The sequence below is a fragment of the Lycium ferocissimum genome, chromosome 11 (assembly GCF_029784015.1).
Source record: "Lycium ferocissimum isolate CSIRO_LF1 chromosome 11, AGI_CSIRO_Lferr_CH_V1, whole genome shotgun sequence".
Lineage (NCBI taxonomy): Eukaryota > Viridiplantae > Streptophyta > Magnoliopsida > Solanales > Solanaceae > Lycium > Lycium ferocissimum.
The window spans coordinates 26615337-26636684 of record NC_081352.1 but is presented as its reverse complement, the minus strand read 5'-3'; the positions used below and the strand labels follow the sequence as shown (position 1 = coordinate 26636684).

Genomic DNA, 21348 nt, shown 5'->3' with positions numbered 1-21348 from the left:
TGTTCGGGTTTTTTTTTTCCGAAAAAGTCTTTTAAGACTCAAATAAGTAAGATACAATTATTACTAAGGTGTTTCTTAAGAAAATAACACTGAGATGGGTGAAGTATTAAAATATTCAACAAAAAAGATAATAAAATCGGTTAAAATAAGTATTGTTAATTAATAAGCCAAAGGACTTTAATCTAAATAAAGTTATGCTAAAATTCGGCTAATAAGTATTAATTATATCAGCTATATATATAATAGTTGTACATTGTGCTAAGTAATTGAACCATCATTAGTGTTGAGTCGGTTTTGATTAAAAAACCATGCAACTTTGATTCTAAGTTCAAGCTTAAAATAAATAATAAAAGATAAAAAACTATGAAAAAATTTAAGAAATATTTACAAATTACATTACAAATAAATATTTTTATGTATATTCAATAACTCCAGTACAATGCCACTATCAAGTTGCAAAGCTTTGATTTACTTAATGTCACGAGTGTGAATGTGTACATTTCTAAACATGTGGGTCCTACTTTATTGCTTGCCTTAGGAAGATTATTAAGAAAAGTAGATGTACTTTTTATTCCTCCTGTATCAGACCATTTAAGTTGTAAAATTAGCATTTAAGACCAATTCAATTTCTTTTTTTCTTACATAAGCACAACATCAAATTAATACTTCTGTTTTTGCTACTTCCAATTAAAGTTAAACAACAAGTATTCACTAAAATATTAAAGATAGAAGTTTTTTTTATTTAAATGGAAAATATATTTGAACTTTGTGTCATTTAAACCTTTTAGATTTGATCTAAATATATGAATTAATATAAGTTTGATTTATTTCTAAAATTTACTAAATCAAAGATTAATAAAAAGAATAAATATGTTTTGAGTCCAATTTACATAAACTAACAATATAATTGATTTACAAAAAGAATTAATATAAGTTTGATTTATTTCTAAAATTTACTGAATCAAAGATTGATAAAAAGAATAAATATGTTTTGATTCCAATTTACATAACCTAACAATATAATATTTAGACTTCTAAATTGACTAGATAGTAATGGCCCATGCCAGCAGGGGCCCAATATCGTGGAAGTCTGAAATTTCATTTCGATTAACTTCTATAAGAAATTGTGGATTAAAAAAGAAAGTGACATCTAAAGATAAATATTTCAAGTACAAAATAGTAATCATCACTCAAAATTATTTAAATGCAAGGCAAAAAGATTGGTGAGAACACATGGAACACTAATTTATAAATCTTGCTACATTTCAATCCACAAGCAGTTCACCATCTACAAGAACAAATAGCTTAGATAGCTATCTTGAATGTCCTAACAAGCTTCTACAGCTATCCTTGCAAAAAACATCACAACACCCTATTACCTAGCTGTATCGCTGAACATAAAGCAGGAATGCCGAAAGCCATTATCATAGAGCAGACTCGAATTTTAAAAAGGATGTCTAAAGGAGCATCGAACATGCTCAGTTCACATCAATGTATATATAGACAATTTAACCAGTAATTTGAAACAAGTCATAGCAAAAGCATGAATATAATAGTAAACACTTCAGATAATACAAGTAGTACGGCAAATAATTTTTTGGATTTTCCATGACAGTTGAGTTAAAGGCATTGAGCACTTTATACAAAATGATGGACATCAAAAGCATATAAATGCAGCATATACATTGAGGAAAAAAAAATCAAAAGAAGGCTTTAGTCTCTGCCCTTTAGAATTGTAAAGCACAGATACTCAAATTCCTCCAGCTAGTTTTCTATGAATGCACATTCCTTAAGAATGTGATACAAGCCTTCAATGTTGGCCTCTTTAAATGCAACCAGAAAGTAGCTACCTAAAGAATTAAGGAAAGAGATTAAAAAAATTTGTACTACTATTAGTGCTACACAGAAAGAAAGACTTCCGCTTGCTTGATTTTAGAAGCTCTTTCTGTTGAGTACTGCAGCTTCCTTTGTTTGGAGCAGCAAGTTGGCAACATGGCTTTTTATCTGTAGGCATCTGTAATTTGAATAATTTAAACAACTCCAGCATCAAATCTCGAACAATGAAACGCACAAAAAATATACACACAGGAATTCACAGTTCAAAAAGTAATTTTTTGTTCTAATCATCTCATTAACATACAAATTTTATAGAGTTATGCCCATTTATTACCAAGAGAAAGACAAATTCCTTTTCTTAACCAAATGTATTATTTGTTTATCCTCACAACTAAGCCAATCGTAGAATATATGATAGCTATAGCTTTAATTAAATGTCTGATATATTGGTTAAGTTGTTTTCCCCCTCTCTTTTTTCTCTGTTTGCTCTGCTTGTATTTAGTCCCCTCTCCCCTGCTGAATCTTGGCTCTGCTCTTGCACCTAGTTATTCAATTTGGACAGGTGAAATTCAACAAACAAAGTAGAATCACAAATAAATTGAAGCTCCTTTTAATATCAGACAAGAACACATCTAGTAGGTTGACCACCAACTCGATCTTTTAAGAACAAACATACTGAATTAAAAAAGCAGTCGAACATAAAGAAGTTGCATAAAATTACAAAAGATGTTAAAATGAGAATGCAGCAACGCTAATTAAACCAAGTTGTAGCAAGTTGAAGCCATTAACACACTTTAAGAATGCAGTCTAGGAAGTCTTAGAGACATCATCATATTAATGGACAACGTCTAGTCTCACTGCTAATTTCCCATTGATGGTGTACTTGAGTTTGTTGTATACTCCAAGCCAACATGCATATCATATATAATGACATTCAATACCGTAGATCATATCAATTTACATCATTATACTTTTTGAGTAACGGTAGAGGTATACTTGCACTATTTGTGTAACGGCAGGGCTATATATGCACCATTTTTTTAACAAGGGGTATATCTGCTCTAAATTAAACTGAGGGGTATATTTGCACCTTCGCCCTAATATCTTTAAGATATTATCTATCCACTTTCACCATTAACCACCACTACAGTCATTGCTGCAGCCCACCATTAGCAACTACTGCCACCGTCGTCAATCACCATACATATACATAGTTAGTCATCACGTACTATTCCTATCATTTAAATCATTTTCTGTTGGGCTAAAACAGCCAAAATATACTCTTAACATGATGTGATATTTGTTACACCCCTCACTTTCAGAGCATGAGCATGCCACGTACATCACCGTAGTAATGGAGTATCGGAGACGTCCCATGAAGTTTTGGAAGGTACAAGCCATGGGAAGTACGTAACAATGAAGTAAAGGATGAATTACGATCTCGTAAGTCGTAACCGGGAAGGACAATCTTGAAACACAAGAACATGACCATTATCAAGTATAATAAATGATAAATATCATGTAGGGGGAGTTGGGGAAGATTCCAGGACCAAGCAAATCAATGAAAATAAGTTTGTCGAAAATTTGGAACAAGTTGGCAGAATTAAGGACAGAATTTTGGGTCAACTTTGGAGGGGTATATCTCCAGGTATATGGGGAGTTTTAAGGTGTTTCAAAAGCCTAAAATGAAGTTCGTCAAGTCTAGTTTTCAACGCAACAAACCGCTCATCGATACAACGTCGTAATAGAGAATTATGGACGTTACAAGTTAGGTGGGCAGAGCAGGGCGCGCTGCCACAGTGCTGCTACAGTGCTACAGTACTGCTACAGTGCCACCGACTTGGACACCCTATATAAGGGTTAACACCCCATTTTTTCTCCATAATAATTTCCCAAATATTCCAGAAAATTCAGCAACATAAGGAGCAAATATACATCACAAAAGTGAGGATTTTGAGTAATTTCAAGTGACGGAGTATTAATCGAGGTCCGGGTAACGTGCAGTTGCGATTATAGTATTGTCTTGCGGTGGAATTGGCTTGGATTCAAAGTGAATATTGAAGATATTGCTGCTCTAGCAGGAATAAGGTATGAATCTTTTATCATTAATATTAATTTTAGTTTATTTACGGAGATAAAGTTATTAAATAGTCGTATTACAAGTTGGTTAGTTGAGAAATTTGAAAAACATCGTGTGGGATGTTTTAGGAAATATATTGGTATGGATAATGGTGTTGATGATGTTGGTATTGTGATTTCGGGCTAGGCATATAAACATGGGAGATCCTGCCCGAATTTTGACAGAATCTAAAAGTATTTTAATTAAAGGTTTGAGACAAGTATATGATGACGAGCCTAACAATAGTATGAATGGTTTTATATGTAGATTGCGAGTCAGGAGATAAGTTCATAAGTTGGAAAGTCAAAAAAAAAAAAAAAAAAAAAAAAAAGATTTCAGGTATGTTAAGGTTATTCGCCTTTCTTTCAAAGGCATGATTCCTATGTTATGATTCCATAAATGTTTCCATAACCTCCTTGTTTCTAAAAGTTAGAAGTTCATTATTCAAGGGCATGACTCTTTTTCTGATAATCTATAAATGCTTTCCAAAATGTCTGTATTTTCCAAACCAGGGATTTATGATTCTATAAGCTCTTATGACAACAACGATTGACATGTTTTTACAATGATAACGATGATGTCAAAGATGAGAATATTTCTATGATGATCATGATGACGATGATTTCATGTTTAAGAATCCCAAGTTTATGAGTTCAAAGTGAATATGAGAATGTCGAGCTACTTTTTGATTTTCTCCATTTTATTCATTGATGATGACTCTATTTCTAAAGGCTCCAAAGTGTATGAATTGGCGCTTTATGAGATTTATGATCCTATTTATGTTTTCCCTAAAAGTTATTCTTTATTGATAGTCTCACCTCATGATGCTAGTTCCTTCAAGGTGAGACATGATAATCATGATGTTCCATAATACAATCGGAGGCTACCGACCTTACATCACTCCGATAAGAGTCATAGCTTTCACTTGGGTTCTCATGCATGCTTTATATATATGTATGTATTTTCTCACACTGCGCCGCGTTATAGTCGGCCGGGCATGGCACGTAGATGTGCACACCACTGCAGTGGGAATGTTATGATATTGCCCTGGACGTAGGCTAATGATGATAACACCGAGCCTTAATGGCCGGGCATGACACTATATATATGACACCGAGCCTTAATGGTCGGGCATGATACTATATATATGACACTGAGCCTTAATGGCCAGGCATGGTACTATATATAAGTATAAAAATATTTTTTTTTAAAAGGCTAAGCATGCATGACACCGCCTTATGAGTGTTACACCTCGTGGATTTTCGCGTTGTCGTAAGCAAACTAACGAGAGTTCAGAGAGGCCATGATACCCCTATAAGGTCAAGGAATACTCTTAATAAGTGTTAGACAAGTTTTAAAGGTTTCGGGATCAAGCGAATCGAAGAAATTAGGTTCGTTGAAAATTTGAAAAAAACTTGGCAAAATTTTGGACAGAAATATTGGTCCAAATTGTCAGGGCATGTCTCCTAGAATATAAGGAGTTATGGAAACCATAACCTATGTAAATTGAAGTTTAGCGAGTCTTCTTTCCAATGCAACTGACAGATCATATTTCTGTGAAGTATGGAGGAAAATACGGCCCGTACAATAAAGTACGTCCCGTACTTTGAAGTACGTGATGAACAGTAACACGTACTATTCCCGAGATTTCCAGAAATTGAGGAGGTGGAATTTTTTTCCTAACTTTTAAATACCCATTTCCACGACTTGGGCCTCATTTTTCACCAGAAATCAAACCCTAATTTCTCTCTAAGCTCCCCTTAACACCCATAAACACTCCAAATCATTCCAAATCAAATCAAGAGAAGATCAACCTTGAAAAAACTAGTTTAATTTATAGAAGTTGGGTGTTCTTGCTTTCACTTGGAGTTGTGGGGATTAAGTATTAGAGCAAGTTGTGTAAGTTGAAATTCTTCAAACACAAGGTATGTTCTTCATCTCATCTCTTGTGTTAAGTGGATGTGAAGGTTTAGCAAGTCTTAAAAGTGGAAAGAGTTACGGGAAAAAGTTCAAATATAAATATTGATGATATTTTGAGTGTAAATTAACTTGAGCTATAATTGTTAGCATATTATGAGTATAATCTTGTTATGAGGGGTAGTAATGATGTTGAGAAAGTGTTGTATACAAGAATACAAGGGGTTGTATTGAATTTGTTGTTATGGATTGTTTATGAAAAGAAGTTTTGGGATGGAATTGAGTATAATTTGAATATAATCTTTTGATTATGAAATTGTTGATAACGATATTAAGGAGTTGTTTATCATATGAAGGAAGTGGTTGGAACAAAGGAAACGTTGTCCAGTTTTCGTTAGCTCTTAGTCATTTTAGTTTAGACTCGAGTATGCTTCCAATTATCTAATTTTAGTACGAATTCTCTTGAATGTAGAATCGTGAGCTTGGAGGAAACGTTTAGTCGATAAAGTTAAAAGAGACGTAAAGGTATGCAAGGCTAGCCCTTTTCTTTCAAAGGCATGGCTCCTATACTATGATTCCTTTATATTTCCATGACTTCCTCATATCCCTTCTGGCTAAAGATTTCTAAGAGCTTCCTATGAGAAAGGGATGAGATATGTTCTATGATAATGACGATGATTATGATGATTTTATCCATCGAGATTCTAAACTTATGAAATGATGCTATTATAAGACTAATGATCCTATTACATGATTTTCTTGATATTACTCATTGTTGATAGTCTCACCTCATAATACTAGTTCCTTCAAGGTGAGACATGGCGATCATGATTATTCCATAACATAACCGGAGGTTGCCGACCTTACGTCACTCCGATAGAATTGTAGCTTTTAATTGGACTCTCATGCATGCTTATTTTTATATATGATTACATCGTGCCTAGTTAGTCGGGCAGACACCACTTCGGTGGGCGGCTTATGGATGATGATAGTTACACCGTGCCTAGTTGGTCGGGTAGTCACCACTAGTGGGCGGCGTGAGATGATTACCCCGGACGCGGGAGGCCCGGACGCGGGCTAGTGATGATATTATGTTATGTATGTATGAAAAATGTTTTCTTAAAAGGCTAAGCATGCATGGCATCGCCTTAAGAGGCTAGGTTATCTCTTTTTCTCATGTTTCCTTATTGCTTTACTACATTATGGTTCATGCCTTACATACTCAGTACATTGTTCGTACTGACGTCCTTCCTTTTATGGACGCTGCGTTCATGCCCGCAGGTAGACAGGGAGACGGACCGGATACCTAGGAGCTCTATCAGTAGTCTTATAGGAGCACTCCGCTTCTCCGGAGTTGCCGCTTATTGGTATATTTTATTTTATTTTTGTGTATATATTTGGGGTACGGCGGGGTCCTGTCCTGTCCTTATGATTCTAGTTCTCTAGTAGAGACTCGTAGATACATGTGTGTGGGTAGTAGATGTCTTATGATCTTATTAGTGCATATTTTGTGCTTCATTTTGTAGCCTTGTGGGGCTATGTATATATGTATATATATATATATATGTTTGGGAAGTAAATGAACGTTGTCTCGTAATGGGTTTTGTGATGAGAACGGTGTATGCTCAGATTGAATGTGATGACAAGTGAGTTAGGTGGTGCTCGATAGGGTAGCTCCGGGTACCCGTCATGGACCTCTAGTTGGGTCATGACAATGAAACATCCAGATGTACAGGTTATCTCTCTTATTCTATGTTACCTTTCATATCTATATTATGTTGTTATTCATGCCTTACATACTCAGTACATTATTCGTACTGACGGCCCTTCTTGTGGACGCTGCGCTCATGCCCGCAGGTAGGCAGGGAGATGGATCAGATCCGTAGGTGTTCTATCAGCGGATTCTCAGGAGCACTCCACTTGCTTCGAAGCTGTAGTCTATTTGGTATTGTCCTTATGATCATTTGAATTCTATGTAGATGGCTCGTAGACGTGTGTATACAGTTAGATGTTTTATAGTTCCACCGGGTCATATTATGGTATAATATATTTATTGGTGGCCTTATCGACCTTATTTTGAGCTCTTGATACTTTACTGTTAGCCATGCCGGCTTTATGATATATGTTATGATGTGGTGACCTTGTCAATCCGCATATGAACATATGTGCTGAATGATCGGATATTCCTATGTTGGGCCTTTTCTACGTGCAGGTGTTCTTTGAGTTATGGTTTATAATGTTCAAAGTAACGGATAAGTCAGGTGGTTCCCGGCCTATAGGTCGGAGCCCGTCATACTCCTGGTAGGGGTGTGACAATATTGTCCGCTTTGGGCCAAGCCCACACAGTTTTCCCCAAAAGGCCTCACATCATTAAGAGTAGGGCAATTCGCAGAACTGCCCTTCTTTTGGGGTGGTCTTTAAATTTTGCCCCTCATATTTGCGGTCTTTAAATTTTGCCCTTCATATTTGTGGTCTTTAAGTTTTGCCCTTAGCTTGGATACCGAGGTTTTGGGTTCGAACCCCGCTCAAGCATAAAATAAAGAAATAATTTCGCAAGGGGTGGAGGGAGTGTCTGTCCGCCCCTCCGGCATAACTTCCTTAAGGAAAAATTAAAGTTATGCGGAGAGGGGCATAACTTTTCCTCAAGACATAGTTTAGTTATGCCTTATGGAGCAAAACTTTTCCTTAAGGAACTATGCCTTATAGGGCGTACTTTTAATTAAGGCATAACCAAAAGCATGCCTTAACTAAAAGTGTGCCTTGAAAAGTTTAAAAAAAAAAAAAAAAAAAAAATGTCTCAAGGCGAAATCGCCCCCTCAAGATAACTTCCTTAAGGAAAAACTAAAGTTATGCCGGAGGGCATAATTTAGTTTTGCCTTATGGGGCAAAACTTTTCCTTAAGGAATTATGCCTTATGGGCGGAGACTTTTAATTAAGGCATAACCAAAAGTATGCCTTAACTAAAAAGTGTGCCTTGAAAAGTTAAAAAAAAAAAAAAAAAATGTCTCAAGGCAAAGTACGCCCTCCGGCATAACTTCCTTAAGGAAAAACTAAAGTTATGCGGAGGGGCATAACTTTTCCTCAAGGTATAATTTAGTTTTGCCTTATGGGGAAAATTTTTTCCTTAAGGAACTATGCCTTATGGGGCATACTTTTAATTAAGGCATAACCAAAAGTATGCCTTAACTAAAAGTGTGCCTTTAAAAGTTTAAAAAAAAAAAAAAAAAAATGTCTCAAGGCAAAGTCTGCCCCCTCCGGCATAACTTCCTTAAGGAAAAACTAAAGTTATGCCGGAGGGGGCATAACTTTTCCTCAAGGCATAATTTAGTTTTGCCTTATGGGGCAAAAATTTTTCCTTAAGGAACTATGCCTTATGGGGTATACTTTTAATTAAGGCATAACCAAAAGTATGCCTTAACTAAAAGTGTGCCTTGAAAAGTTTTTTATAAAAAAAAAAAAATGTCTCAAGGCAAAATCTGCCCCCTCCGGCATAACTTTGGTTTTTCCTTAAGGATTGTATGCTGGATCCGGCATACACTCTCCCCAGCTCTGTCTTGCGAAATTATTTTTTTATTTTATGCCGAACGGGGGTTCGAACCTAGAACCTCAGGTATCCAAGCGAAGGGCAAAACTTAAAGAACACAAATATGAGGGGCAAAATTTAAAGACCACCCCCAAAAGAAGGGCAATCCGTGCAAAAAATTGTTAAGAGTATCCAACTCTTTATAAGTAGCTTCTTTTTTCTTTTCAGCTATCAATGTGGTACTTTATTCGCACACCCAACAATTTCCCCCTCGATGTGTCAATGTGCCACCCACATCGTCAAAGTATTTACGGTCACCGAAGCCCAAAGATTGTGTATGCGTCTTCAAAGCTACGGGTAAAAGTTGTAAACCGGCCCATAGACGGGCAAAGGCACTAAGTCGGGCCCCAACCCACACTCCACTATCTTCATACTTGTCCCGCCAAACCATTGGCTCTGATACCAGTTGTTGGGCTAAGACGGCCCAAAGATACTCTTAACATAGTGTGATATTATCCGCTTTGGGCCAAGCCCGCAAGGTTTTCCCCAAAAGGCCTCACGTCATTAAGAGTATCCAACAGCTTATAACTAGCTTCCTTTTCTTTTAAGCTACCAATGTGGTCCTTTGTTCGCGCACCCAAACATTTTCATCATCAGCCATCACTATGTATCATCAACCATCGATATAGGTCACTACCACTATTAGTATCACTATCATCCACCTCAATTATCAGTTGCTACCACCAACTACCTCCGTCAACCGTCACTATTAATCATTGTTGTCAGCCAACATCACCAACTTCCACCCTCAGTCATCACCCATAATCACCGTTGTTGGCCATTACCATCACGGAGCACCATATAATTTTTTTTTTTTTTTTGGTTGATATAGTAATTATTCGTTGGGACTAGTAGGGGAAGGGCAAAATCTACATCACTACTTATTATGCTGTGCAAATAGGATAAGATGAGGTAATAAAGCATCATGATATGGCATTTCGAAATATCCTAGTTATGAATGATCACAAGATATATAGAGTTGAATACGTAGTGGTTAAGACAGCTTATGAAGCTAATACATAAGTTGTGGCATGTGTGCACGAGTGGCATGTATTAGACTGTTCCACCTTGCAGGTCCACATCTTTATACGCCTGCCAAAAAATTTGCATATATTTCGTGAAGAATATGCTTGTACTGGCATTGACATTTGAATTTGTAAAATATATAGAGATGACATTTGAATTTGTTGTATAAATAGAGATGAAATTTTCCCAAAAGTAACTGCGCTTCTTTTTTAGACATCTAATGTAACTCTAAACGATGACAAAAGCTCCAAATTTCACTATGTTAAATAATTGAATTGAAGTGGATATCAGGATGTTACAATATGAATTTGAGAGCTACGGTATGGAAGATGAGCTGATGCTTCCAATGGTTGTACCTAGTGCAATTGGTCTAGTACACAGCTATTGGAGAGTTGATTTAGATAAGGAGGATACAAGTTTCTTAGATTACAATTCATACCGCTTGAGTTTAGTTTGTTTACATAAGCAATTACCTATTCCTATTGTAATAGTTCATTTAGACCCCTTAGTTAGGACTTCTTATATATATATATACACACAAACACACACACACACACGTACTAGGTAGACATGGCCCGTGCCAGCACCGGCCCAACTTTGTGAAAATTGAGACTATTAATCTTTAATTTTGTTTTGACACAAGATTGTAGTAATAACAAGCTGTGCATGTAAATAAGCATGGAAATCATATATAAACTGTTTGATTTTATCATTTTGAAACAAATTATTCACAGATACTGTATGATTTGCAAGTGAAACATTATGTTAGATATGAAGTATCATATTCTTTAGATCATATATGATTGAACTATTTACATTTTCAAGTATCACATTCTTTACATCATACATCATATATGATTGTACTATTTACATTTTCCGCTACTTACATACTGAGAAACCAAGTAGTCTCCATGTTGCTATAGAAGGTGAAAATCCTCAGTAAGTACCATTGATTGGTCTGAAGCCCCTTTGCATCTAAAGTGAATCCATCCTCGTACATCTCTCATTATATGCATCAATTTCAAGTATTTTAACAGCTGAGTCGCTCCCATCTTTATTTTTAGACATAGTCCTCTCAACATCAGCACATACACATCTCAATTTAATGTGCTTAGACCACGATCTTATATTGGCTGCAAGATAAATAAGCAATACATTCACAACTGATGGGGAAAGACAATTTACCGGATACTCTAAAGAAAACTGTAATCTTTCACAATAACAAAAAATGTAGGAACACTGATATTAATCTCCCAAACATACAAATCTACGAACTTCGTGTGGTTAAATTGACCAATTAATTTCGGTAGTACTGATATATATATGCTGTGTCCAAATTATACGATATTTCAAATAATAACCCTTAGATATATGTAATAGTTCTAGCATTGGACGTTCCTCAACTACGATATTGACGTGACTATCAGGCAAGACAATTCTTTTCCTTTTATCTTTCATGACTCAGTGAGTGCTAAAGAAGATTCGAATTATATTTATATATATATATAGGATTAGGAAATAGAGGAGAAATTAGAGAGCAAAGAAAGACCAAAAGCTTTATATATATATATATATATATGCCAACATTCCGGAATAATATTAGTTCAAACTGTTGTAATATAGATAGGAGGTTAGATAGGATTTACTCTTTTGATGTTCCTTAATGCCTTATGGATAGATGAAGAGGTTCTACTCTTCCTGTAACATACTTTTGTAAGCTTATCAGAAATCCTACAATTCCCTTAGTATGGGGATGTCCATACAAGGTAGGTACAAGGAGGTTGATCTCCTTTGTTCTGTGTTTAGATGAAATCAATAAAGTAGCCACTCAAAAAAAAAAAAAAAAAAAAAAGTGTCTTTTACTACAGCAACTACCCTTTAACTTCATCTGAAAGTTCATACACATTTTTTCATTAAAACATCAGTCAAAAGCGAGAAGGGCAAAAATGTCGGATGATCGAAGCCTATTACCGGACATTTTGGTGGCAGCAGTGCGCAAGTCTAGTACAAAATTACCTACCAGATACCCATCAAAACTCCATTAGCATAATTTACCTTTCTGTCGTTTTGTCATTTTTCTTAACCCCAGGCACATTTCCACTACCATGATTTCCAAACAAACCGAGGGGGTATCAAGGACTAAAAAAGAACCGAAACTCAGACACTAAAGATTGTTAAACTGCATTTAGCACAATAAAATCAAGTAATTCCATAAAACAACCAAAACAAACAGAAACTTTCGCATAAGAACTGCCATTTTTTACTGACATTGCCAATTTTGACATGTAACTTTTCTTTTTTCTTTGATGCAAAAGGCAAAGGTGAAGACTTCTAAACTAAAGCTGACAACTGGTTATAGATATGAGTAAGTTCAGATTTAAACTTTATTGGTTCAGGCCTCTAATAAGTGAATGACATGATTGAAAATTCAAATATGTTTGGCCTATATTGGCTTCCTATACTGCTACAAATACACTTCTTTTTAAAATGTTAATTTGCAAATATTTTGGCAGCCACTTATGCACCAAAACTAATTTTACCGAAAGAGAACGATGAAGAATAAAAGATTAAGAAAAACACAAGAAGATTCGAGGGGGTAGGAAGATGAGAGATGAAGCAGCCAAAGAGAACCCACAACAGCAATTGAATTTCGAAACGATGAAGGACGGAGAGAAACCCAAAAATAAAATCCAGCAAGGGAAAAAGTTGAAGGAAAAGAGAAGAAGATATGGGCAAAATCTATTTACAGAGAAACATACCTGCTAGAACCAAAGTCAGAACTCCCAGTTTGCCTTCAAATTCTGAAATTGAAGCTTGTGATTCAAAGTCATAAGCACCTTCCGCCTAGAATATTTTCTTAACCTCGTTCCCATCTGGGATCCCAAGACATAGGTGAACAGAAAATTTCTACCGTTACTTCAATAATTCTCAACGGTTTTTTTGCAGTAGGATGTGAAATTAGGTTAATTCAGCAATAGTAAAATCAGCATAATAAAATCAGCATTACTTACAGACTTACCATAGAAGAGCAATGAAAGAGATGGGGAAGAGAGAAAATCAATCAAGGAGGCGATGAGTATGTCGCTGTTTGATTGCAAAACTGAAGACCTTTGGTAAAAGATGGTAAAGAACAGATGTGTACTACATAATGCTTAATTTAGCAACAAAGCTGCCTCTTTTCCACCAGATACCAGAATGCAACAAAGGCAAAGATAACAAACCACCAATCCTAGATTTCATGACATTCACTTATAACATGCATATGTTAAAAGTTTACCCACACTCTGAAATTATGGCCGCACAAATAGCACATTTCTGATTTTAGAAACAGCTGAATGTTTGAGAACATTCTGATAAAATGGAAGTTACGACGAATTCGCTGAACTCTATTCCCATATCTTCATTAATATCACACGCTTGAAATAGATCACTGATTTCTTCATCAGTAAAATTAATCTCAAGCATATTGAAAGCGTGTTTCAACTCCCCTTTTAGTTCCAGATGCTACCTCTCTGTCTTCTTCTCCCTCTAAAGAGTTCTCTTTCACCAAAGGATTAACGTAAGAGCAACATATGAATTGGCTATGCTTTTACCGAGTACTCTTCACGTGATAGCGAGAGCGTATGCTAATTTAACTCCCGAGAAACCGAATGGCGCAGAACAAGTTGGAAACCGATGTCTAAAGTTGAATACGTATACACAATTTTCTGGCAGGTCACATGCATGAATTACACTCACTCCTACGTGGATTAGTGACTAATTCAAAGGCTGCCAACTATTTTACACGTAGATTAGAGATTTTTTTTTTTTTAAAAAAAGGTTTTCAGTTTTTTTGTTTTCGAATAAATTTAATGAAGAAAAGAAGTTTCTGGGTGAGTAAATATTGCTTCCGTTTAAGTTCTTCACCATTCTTATTTCGCAGTAAAACTTCACTGATCAGAACTTTTTCATCATTGAAACTGCTACCAATATTAACATGTTCAGAATTGGAATTATTAATAATGTTTGTACTCCAACTAAAGGATAGAGATTAATAGGCAAGGCAATTTAAAAATAATTACTGACATTCACGAACAGATTAAACACACCCTAAGAAAAGATGGTCGAGAATGAGAATCGAACAAACGGGAAACAGGAGCAAAAAAAAAAAAAAAAGATGAAGCTGAGCCTGGAATGAGTCAAGACTCTCCGATTTAGCACACAACAGCGATGTTTGCAAAAGCAGGAAGTATGAAGATAACCCATAAAAAACACGGAAGAAAAAAAGACGAAGAAGGAAGTACGATAAGAACCCTAACGAATACGAAGAGGGAAAAAAAAAACGAAGAAATCAGTTAGTAATAGAGCACAAGCTACCAAAAAATACTGCAATAGCCTTCAGTACCCTAACCATTTTTGTCAATAGTGATCATACGAAGAAGGAACAAAAAGTGAATATAAAAAAAAAAAGGAAGAAATCAGTTAGTAATAAAAGTTAATATAGCACGTAAAATCTAAATTTTATATATACACCGTAATTTTTCGCCTCTTTGGTGTACCGAAAAATACTCCTTTAAATCCGCCCCTGATAGTGATGGAGGTCCAAGGAGAATAGGGCAAAATCCCATAACAATAGCCCACTCCACTCCTCTCACCAGTTTGCAAACGGATGCCCTACCGGGTGGCCCTGCCAAGATACGGATCAGATTTTCTAAACGCAGTGGAATAGATTATAGCCTTGAGAGAAGCAAATCATCTTCACAACCCATTTTTCAGATCAATCAACATCAATAAATCGGTTCATTGGCACTTATGCTCAAAAATTAAAGACCAGCCATTTGAAGGACAAAACGTGCAATTTCTTATTTACAGGGACATAAAAGTGGTTATTTGTGAAAATTAGCTGTAGTAGTAGGCAGAAGCAGAAAAAGGAAGAGCATATGCGCTAAAAGAGCTGTTGATTAGAGCAAAAAACAAATCATAGGCATACCGGCGACAGTCAACCACCCTGAAAAATCCTCTTTTGTCTCCGATTACCTAAACTTTGAGCTAAAAACTGATGAATCGAATTGGGTGTCATAGTAAAAATTTTAGGGCTCAGATTTTGCTGTATATAAACATGCAAAGAGAAATCGACATCGACATGGTTACTGACATCGAGGAAGGTTATCAGAGATCAAAGAGAGACTATTTTTAAAGTTTGAAGGAAGAGAGAGCTTTTATTATATATAGTAAAATATACACACAGAAGAGGGTAGAAAGAGAGGCCTATTTTTAAATTAATAATGAGAGCGGAGTAAATTACGGTTTTACCCCTAATCGAAATCACGGCTTTTATTATATATAGTAAAATATACACACACATATATTATTCTTTAACTGTATAATAAGAGTGGGTCATATGGACAACGAAGGGTTAATCAGTAATTACAAGCTTCAAGAGATACACCTGTCCGTCCATCTTCAAATGCAAAACAAGTGCTAGGTTTACTCTCTCTTTTACTTCCTTCTTCTTCATTATTCATTTGCTCTTTGATTTTCTTCTTCTTCTTCTTCTTCTTCTTCCTCTTCCTCTTCCTCTTCCTCTGTTGATTATTGTTCTCTGTTTCTTTGTATTATTGTTTTTTTATGTTACTTCTTTGCATCCGAGAAGTGTTGCATGAAGTAATTTGTGTTAATTTTGATTTTGAGATTTTAACTTAAGGTTTGAGGTTTATGTTGTAATAATTTAATTAAACTTTCATTTCAAAGCTAGACAATTGAAAGATTTGAAGCTCAGACATGGCTATTGTCAACTGAAACTTATGTACCAGCAGATATTAGACTTGGATATTCCGAAGTAGGTATAATACTTGTCGACTATCTAGCTTAGTTCTTTTTCCATAGGGATACACATAACATTCAATTTTTTTTTTTTTTTGGATGTTGATTAATTTTATCGCCTTCTTTGTTTCTATGTGTGATTCAGCAAAGCCCTTTATTATTTCCACTTTATATCTAATTTCTCTCTGAAACAGTGGCTCCATCGTAGTCCTTTGTCCCTTTCTGGGTTACATTTCTAAATCACACCTCTGTATGTCCCTTTTTCCCTTCAAAAAGACACCTCTATAAGTCTGTTTCCTAATTAGATTTTTAGTGGCTCAAACTGAGCCAAGCTATTGCTCATTCTGTTCAAAATTTCTACTCTGAGACCACAGTATTACTGCTGCTGTAAGAATTTAAAAGCTTATTTTTGGTAAAAAGGGCTTTCCTTGTGATGGCATTTACAGCTGATTAGTAACAGGGAATTCGAATGCCATATGTTTGTTTTTTTGTCTGAGCACCGGTGGCATAAAAAACTTAAAAGAACAAATGGACCTACAATTTCAAGATTTAACCACGTACTCCTCTTCTTTTGAGCCATGGTAGCTGGTAACTTTTCAAACTATTTAGACCATGTTCCAAGTCAATAGCAACCACTGGAAAGTGTAACAGGCATAATACCCTTTGGTGAACTTATCTTGGCTTCTTTGGACATGATATATGAACTTATTAAGCGTATGATACCTGTCTTTGTCTAAAGTTGGTGTTAAAATTCAGAAAAACTTATTTAGAAAGGAAGCAAATTCAATGTTGAGTCAACAAATGGATGGCTCAAGCTTAAAGTTCTTGTCAAATTTGTCATAGAAAGATTGAGCTAAACTTTATTTTGCAAATAAGAACTTATAGGGAAGTTTCCGGTGGACAAATGGGGGCAATTGAAACTTTATAATATGAAATTTAGTTATACTAAAAATGTTACAATGTCCGAAGATGAGAAGTTGTAGAAAGAGGCGAAGAACATGCCATGGAATGAGCGATTAAGCACAAAAATTAAATGGTCCGAAATGATGCTAACATTGACCTAGCAGCCGACTACCACTCCATTATTGATTACACTGACCTATGCTTATGTGATTTCGGTTAGTATTTACTTCAGTTAGGCCATTTGCTTTAATTTTTTTGTTACAAGCTTCTTTGTGTTTCACTGAGACTACCATATTTGTTTCCTTCTATTTATTCTGTTTACTTTATATAAGATAATTTAAGCTAATTCAAGTTTAATTCAAATTTATTTGCTTGATAACTACTATTTTGCCAACAATATCGACTAATACTTCATATACAGCACCGAGAAAAAAATAGACAACTACTGCATTGAGGTGTTATATATTTGCGAATATCTTTATTTATAACCCTTTTTATTTCCTTTGTTGGAGACACGTGTTATAAGCTTCCAGTTTAGGTATGCAACTAGATTCACCATCTTTACAACCCTTTTTATTCTTGTTTTGTTTTCTTTTCTCTCTGTTTCACGCTTAGTGGCTTCTGTTCATGGACGTTCAATTTTGCTTCATACGCTACCATTAGTTTTATTCTCATGTTATGATTGGATTTACCTGTTGCAGGTGAGCTTTGGTCATACGGAGGAAATTGTTCACAAGCTCTAACATTTGACGCATGCTTTTGGGGGTGATTGATTTTCTTCCTTTTAAATTTTTTGACTGAAATAGTATGGTCTCTTCTTTAAGAACAAATAAATATGTATTTGAGATTTCGGATAAAGTTGATAAGTTCGTATTTACCAATTTATTTCTTCTTTAATCTTAGATTTTTGTTAAGTTTTGATTGAGAAAATAGTGCATTTAATGTCGTTTACTTTCATTTTGCAGGTTTTATATGTTTGAGAGGAGCACTGGAATAAATCAAGTAAAAACAAGTTTTATATGTTTGAGAAGAGCATTGGAAGAAACCAAGTAAAAACAAATCAAAAAGGAGCTAAAATGAAGAAAATGGAAAAAATTGGTTAGAAGTGCAAAAAGTGGCCAGATTTGTAAATTTGAAATCTAAAAAGTTGGGGGCTATTTTCGTCACTTGTTATTGGGAAGTTTTTGGAAACCTTAAAAGCAACACTTGGAAGACAATACCATCATCTTTGGCCATTTCATACAAATCTTGGAGAGCTTAGGATTCTTACACTCACACTTGGGGAATAAAGATTTGAAGATTTTTTATGAGAATTTTTTAATTCTTTACTCATTTCTTCTTTTTCTTGCTATGTATTGACTATTTAAGTGTGTAGTACTCTATTCCATTACTTGAAACTTGTTTATGAAAATATACATTGTTAAAGTTTTGGATGAAACTATTGTTATGCTTATGTATTGAATGATGTTTATCTCTAATGAAGTGGGTCATTGTTTCTTCAATTAATCTTGTTTTTGAATGTTTCTTAAGGGATTAGCTAATCCTAGGACTCGCCTATTTACTTCGATTTGAGCTCGTAAGAGTAATATTGAGGTTGGAAAGATTAATTAACAAGGATTTGGGGCTTTAAACCCCATCTTATAACTTGAGCTAGGAATAGGAAAGTTAACTTGAGATTCAATTGGTAGCGCTTAATATCACACTCTAAAGCTTAGAAAAGTTTAAAGTGAAATTCATTGATTTGGTTGGAAGACTTTCAATGAGATTTTAGAAACCATTATCTATTAACATAAACTCGCTCTTAGTTGTAAAATCGTAAAATATATTGGATCATTACTTTAGTGTAAATTCCCTTGTATCCATGCTTGTGGCCATTGATCATTTTACTTACTTTCAAGGTTAATTTTGTCTTTGTTAGTTTTTAAAATAAAAAATCAAATATTGAAAATGTGTTTGGCTGAGCTTAGTCGGTGATAAATCCTTAACTTTCTTAATCGCCTTTATATTGTTCTCCGTGGGATCGACCCCGACTCATAGTTGGGTAAACTAAATTGCAACAACCGTGTACACTTTCTTTTTGGAGAGTGGATTTGGACGTTATCAAAAGTCACTAACGTGTTTGATCTACATTCTTTATGTTCTCCTATCGTTTGTTGTACAAGGAAAAAAAATCTTATTCTGCCAGTAGAATGGAAAAATATCAACACCGATGCTGATTCTCTTACTAAAATCTCCAACAACTGTCTAATATAATGACATATTACAAGTTTTGGATTACCTTTTTTTTTTTTTTTTTTTTTGGAATGAAGTTGATTTATTTCCTGTTTATGTGAGATTTATTTCCTGTTTATGTCAGATTGCAATTGCATTGAACTAGAGCAGTTATGCTGATTTGTCTATATTTTTTTGGATTCGTGTGTTTCTATAACTCATGTTTTTGGAGGTTAATTTTCTTGGACTTTGCAGGTATGCATTTTCTACTTGGTCCGTCAAGCACTTAACACATTGGTGAGCTCACTTACTATCTAATCTTGTTTACATCATAGAAATTTTGAGTAGCTATGAAGCTTAGTTACTGTCTAATTTTGGACCCAACAAGGTATTTTGTGCTTACCCTATGAGAATCTCTTCCATCCAGTCAAGTATAGTCATAGAAGTTAACGAATTTAGATCTCGTATGTTATTATTTCAGCACCTCAGTTGTTATTTTCAAAGAGTAGGATAAATTGTTGACTTAATTATTCTTGCTTATTTACTTTTGCTTCTCTTCTTGAGCAGAAAGAAGAGAGAGAGTAAATTTATGCAGTAAAAACTTCTGTTGCTCACTAATTGAGAAAAGAAAAGAAAACAAGTTAATCTTCTCATACTAATTATTTAGGCAATTGATATTTCGTGTCCATGATTCCGTTCTTGACCAAACCTTTTTCTGACAAACAATTTCGACTAGCTTTCTATTAATTACTATAAGCAATAGTACGTCGTTTTATTAGATTATATAATTCTATACACTCGTAAGGTAGCTTTACTTTGTAATCTTCTTCTTCTTTTATTAAAGTAGAGGTTTATTTTACCTTGTAATCTTTCATTGAATTAGGGGTTGCTACATTCATAATTTCGAGTAGCACATTTTATTGCATCTTGCTCATATATTTGGTTGTTCTTATTCTGAACAGAGGATGATACCATCATTCTCACCAAGGTTAAAGTACCTCTGCTGGTGTTTTTCCATCAGCATGTTTATGATCATGAATGCATTTTTCATGGAAGTGTACGAATAGAATCGCGTAAACTCCTCGGTTAGCAATATTGCTTGTTGATTACTCATTTTCAGTGATTGCGATTTTGCGATTGAACAATTCTAATTTGAAAAGGCTTCAACTACTTTTGGGGGTTATTGATGAAACTTTTCATTTTTTATGTTAGATAGAAACCAATATAACAAAGTTCTCTTTCCTACCCAAATATGTTTCTCTTGTGGCTCTACAGTCAAATTACTCAAGGCTACACATATAGAGAAAGTTTGCCAAAGATATGAGATACGGGTTGTCTTTGATAGTTGATAGCACAAAATGCATCAAAATAGCCCTGATAGAGGCCATAGAGGAAAAGAGAGTTCTTTTGTTAATTATTTGCTCATTATACAACTACTAGTTGCTGAAAGTCGATTGGCATATAAATAAAAGATCTATACACTAATGCATTAACGATATAAAACTAGTTAAGTAAAGAATCAAAGATATTAAACATAGAGTTTTAAGGCTGGAAGAAACGAGTACTCTTTTGGCAAAAGTCGGATCGATTATCTCTCGAATTTTTTGTCTTTAATCAAAGCCTGATGAGTTATAGCATTTCATAATTTTTGATGATTGACAAACGATCCAAGGACCAGGTCCTCCATCAGGTCCCATGAGAGCAGAGCACGGTACTTAACAATATAAAGTCGCTAATCGTTATGATAGAATTAGAGTCATTGAAGCAAAGACAAACTTGTATGTATGATAGAATTGAAAGTCATTGAAACGTCACTATTCATGGTCACATGTTTCTCACATGCTCTCTATTTGGTCTCATATTTATACAGCATGTTGGGCATTATTTGACCTAACACTTGCAAATCTAAAAGGTATATTTCTCTCAAGTGTGGCAGCTACCTTTCTCAAGG

The 21348-nt window shown here is 34.9% G+C and overlaps 3 long non-coding RNA genes across 4 annotated transcripts in view; all 3 read left to right on the top strand.

Annotated features, from left to right (window-relative positions):
- Positions 1 to 21348, top strand: part of LOC132037466 (uncharacterized) — a 75783-nt gene that overhangs the window by 45956 nt on the left and 8479 nt on the right. The window lies entirely within an intron of this gene.
- On the top strand, positions 16067 to 20648 carry LOC132036682 (uncharacterized). Its single transcript, XR_009409644.1, has 2 exons — positions 16067 to 16303; positions 19653 to 20648. It is a non-coding gene; the product is annotated as an uncharacterized LOC132036682 (long non-coding RNA).
- Positions 17757 to 18664, top strand: LOC132036683 (uncharacterized). The gene is made up of 2 exons (XR_009409645.1): positions 17757 to 17887; positions 18152 to 18664. It is a non-coding gene; the product is annotated as an uncharacterized LOC132036683 (long non-coding RNA).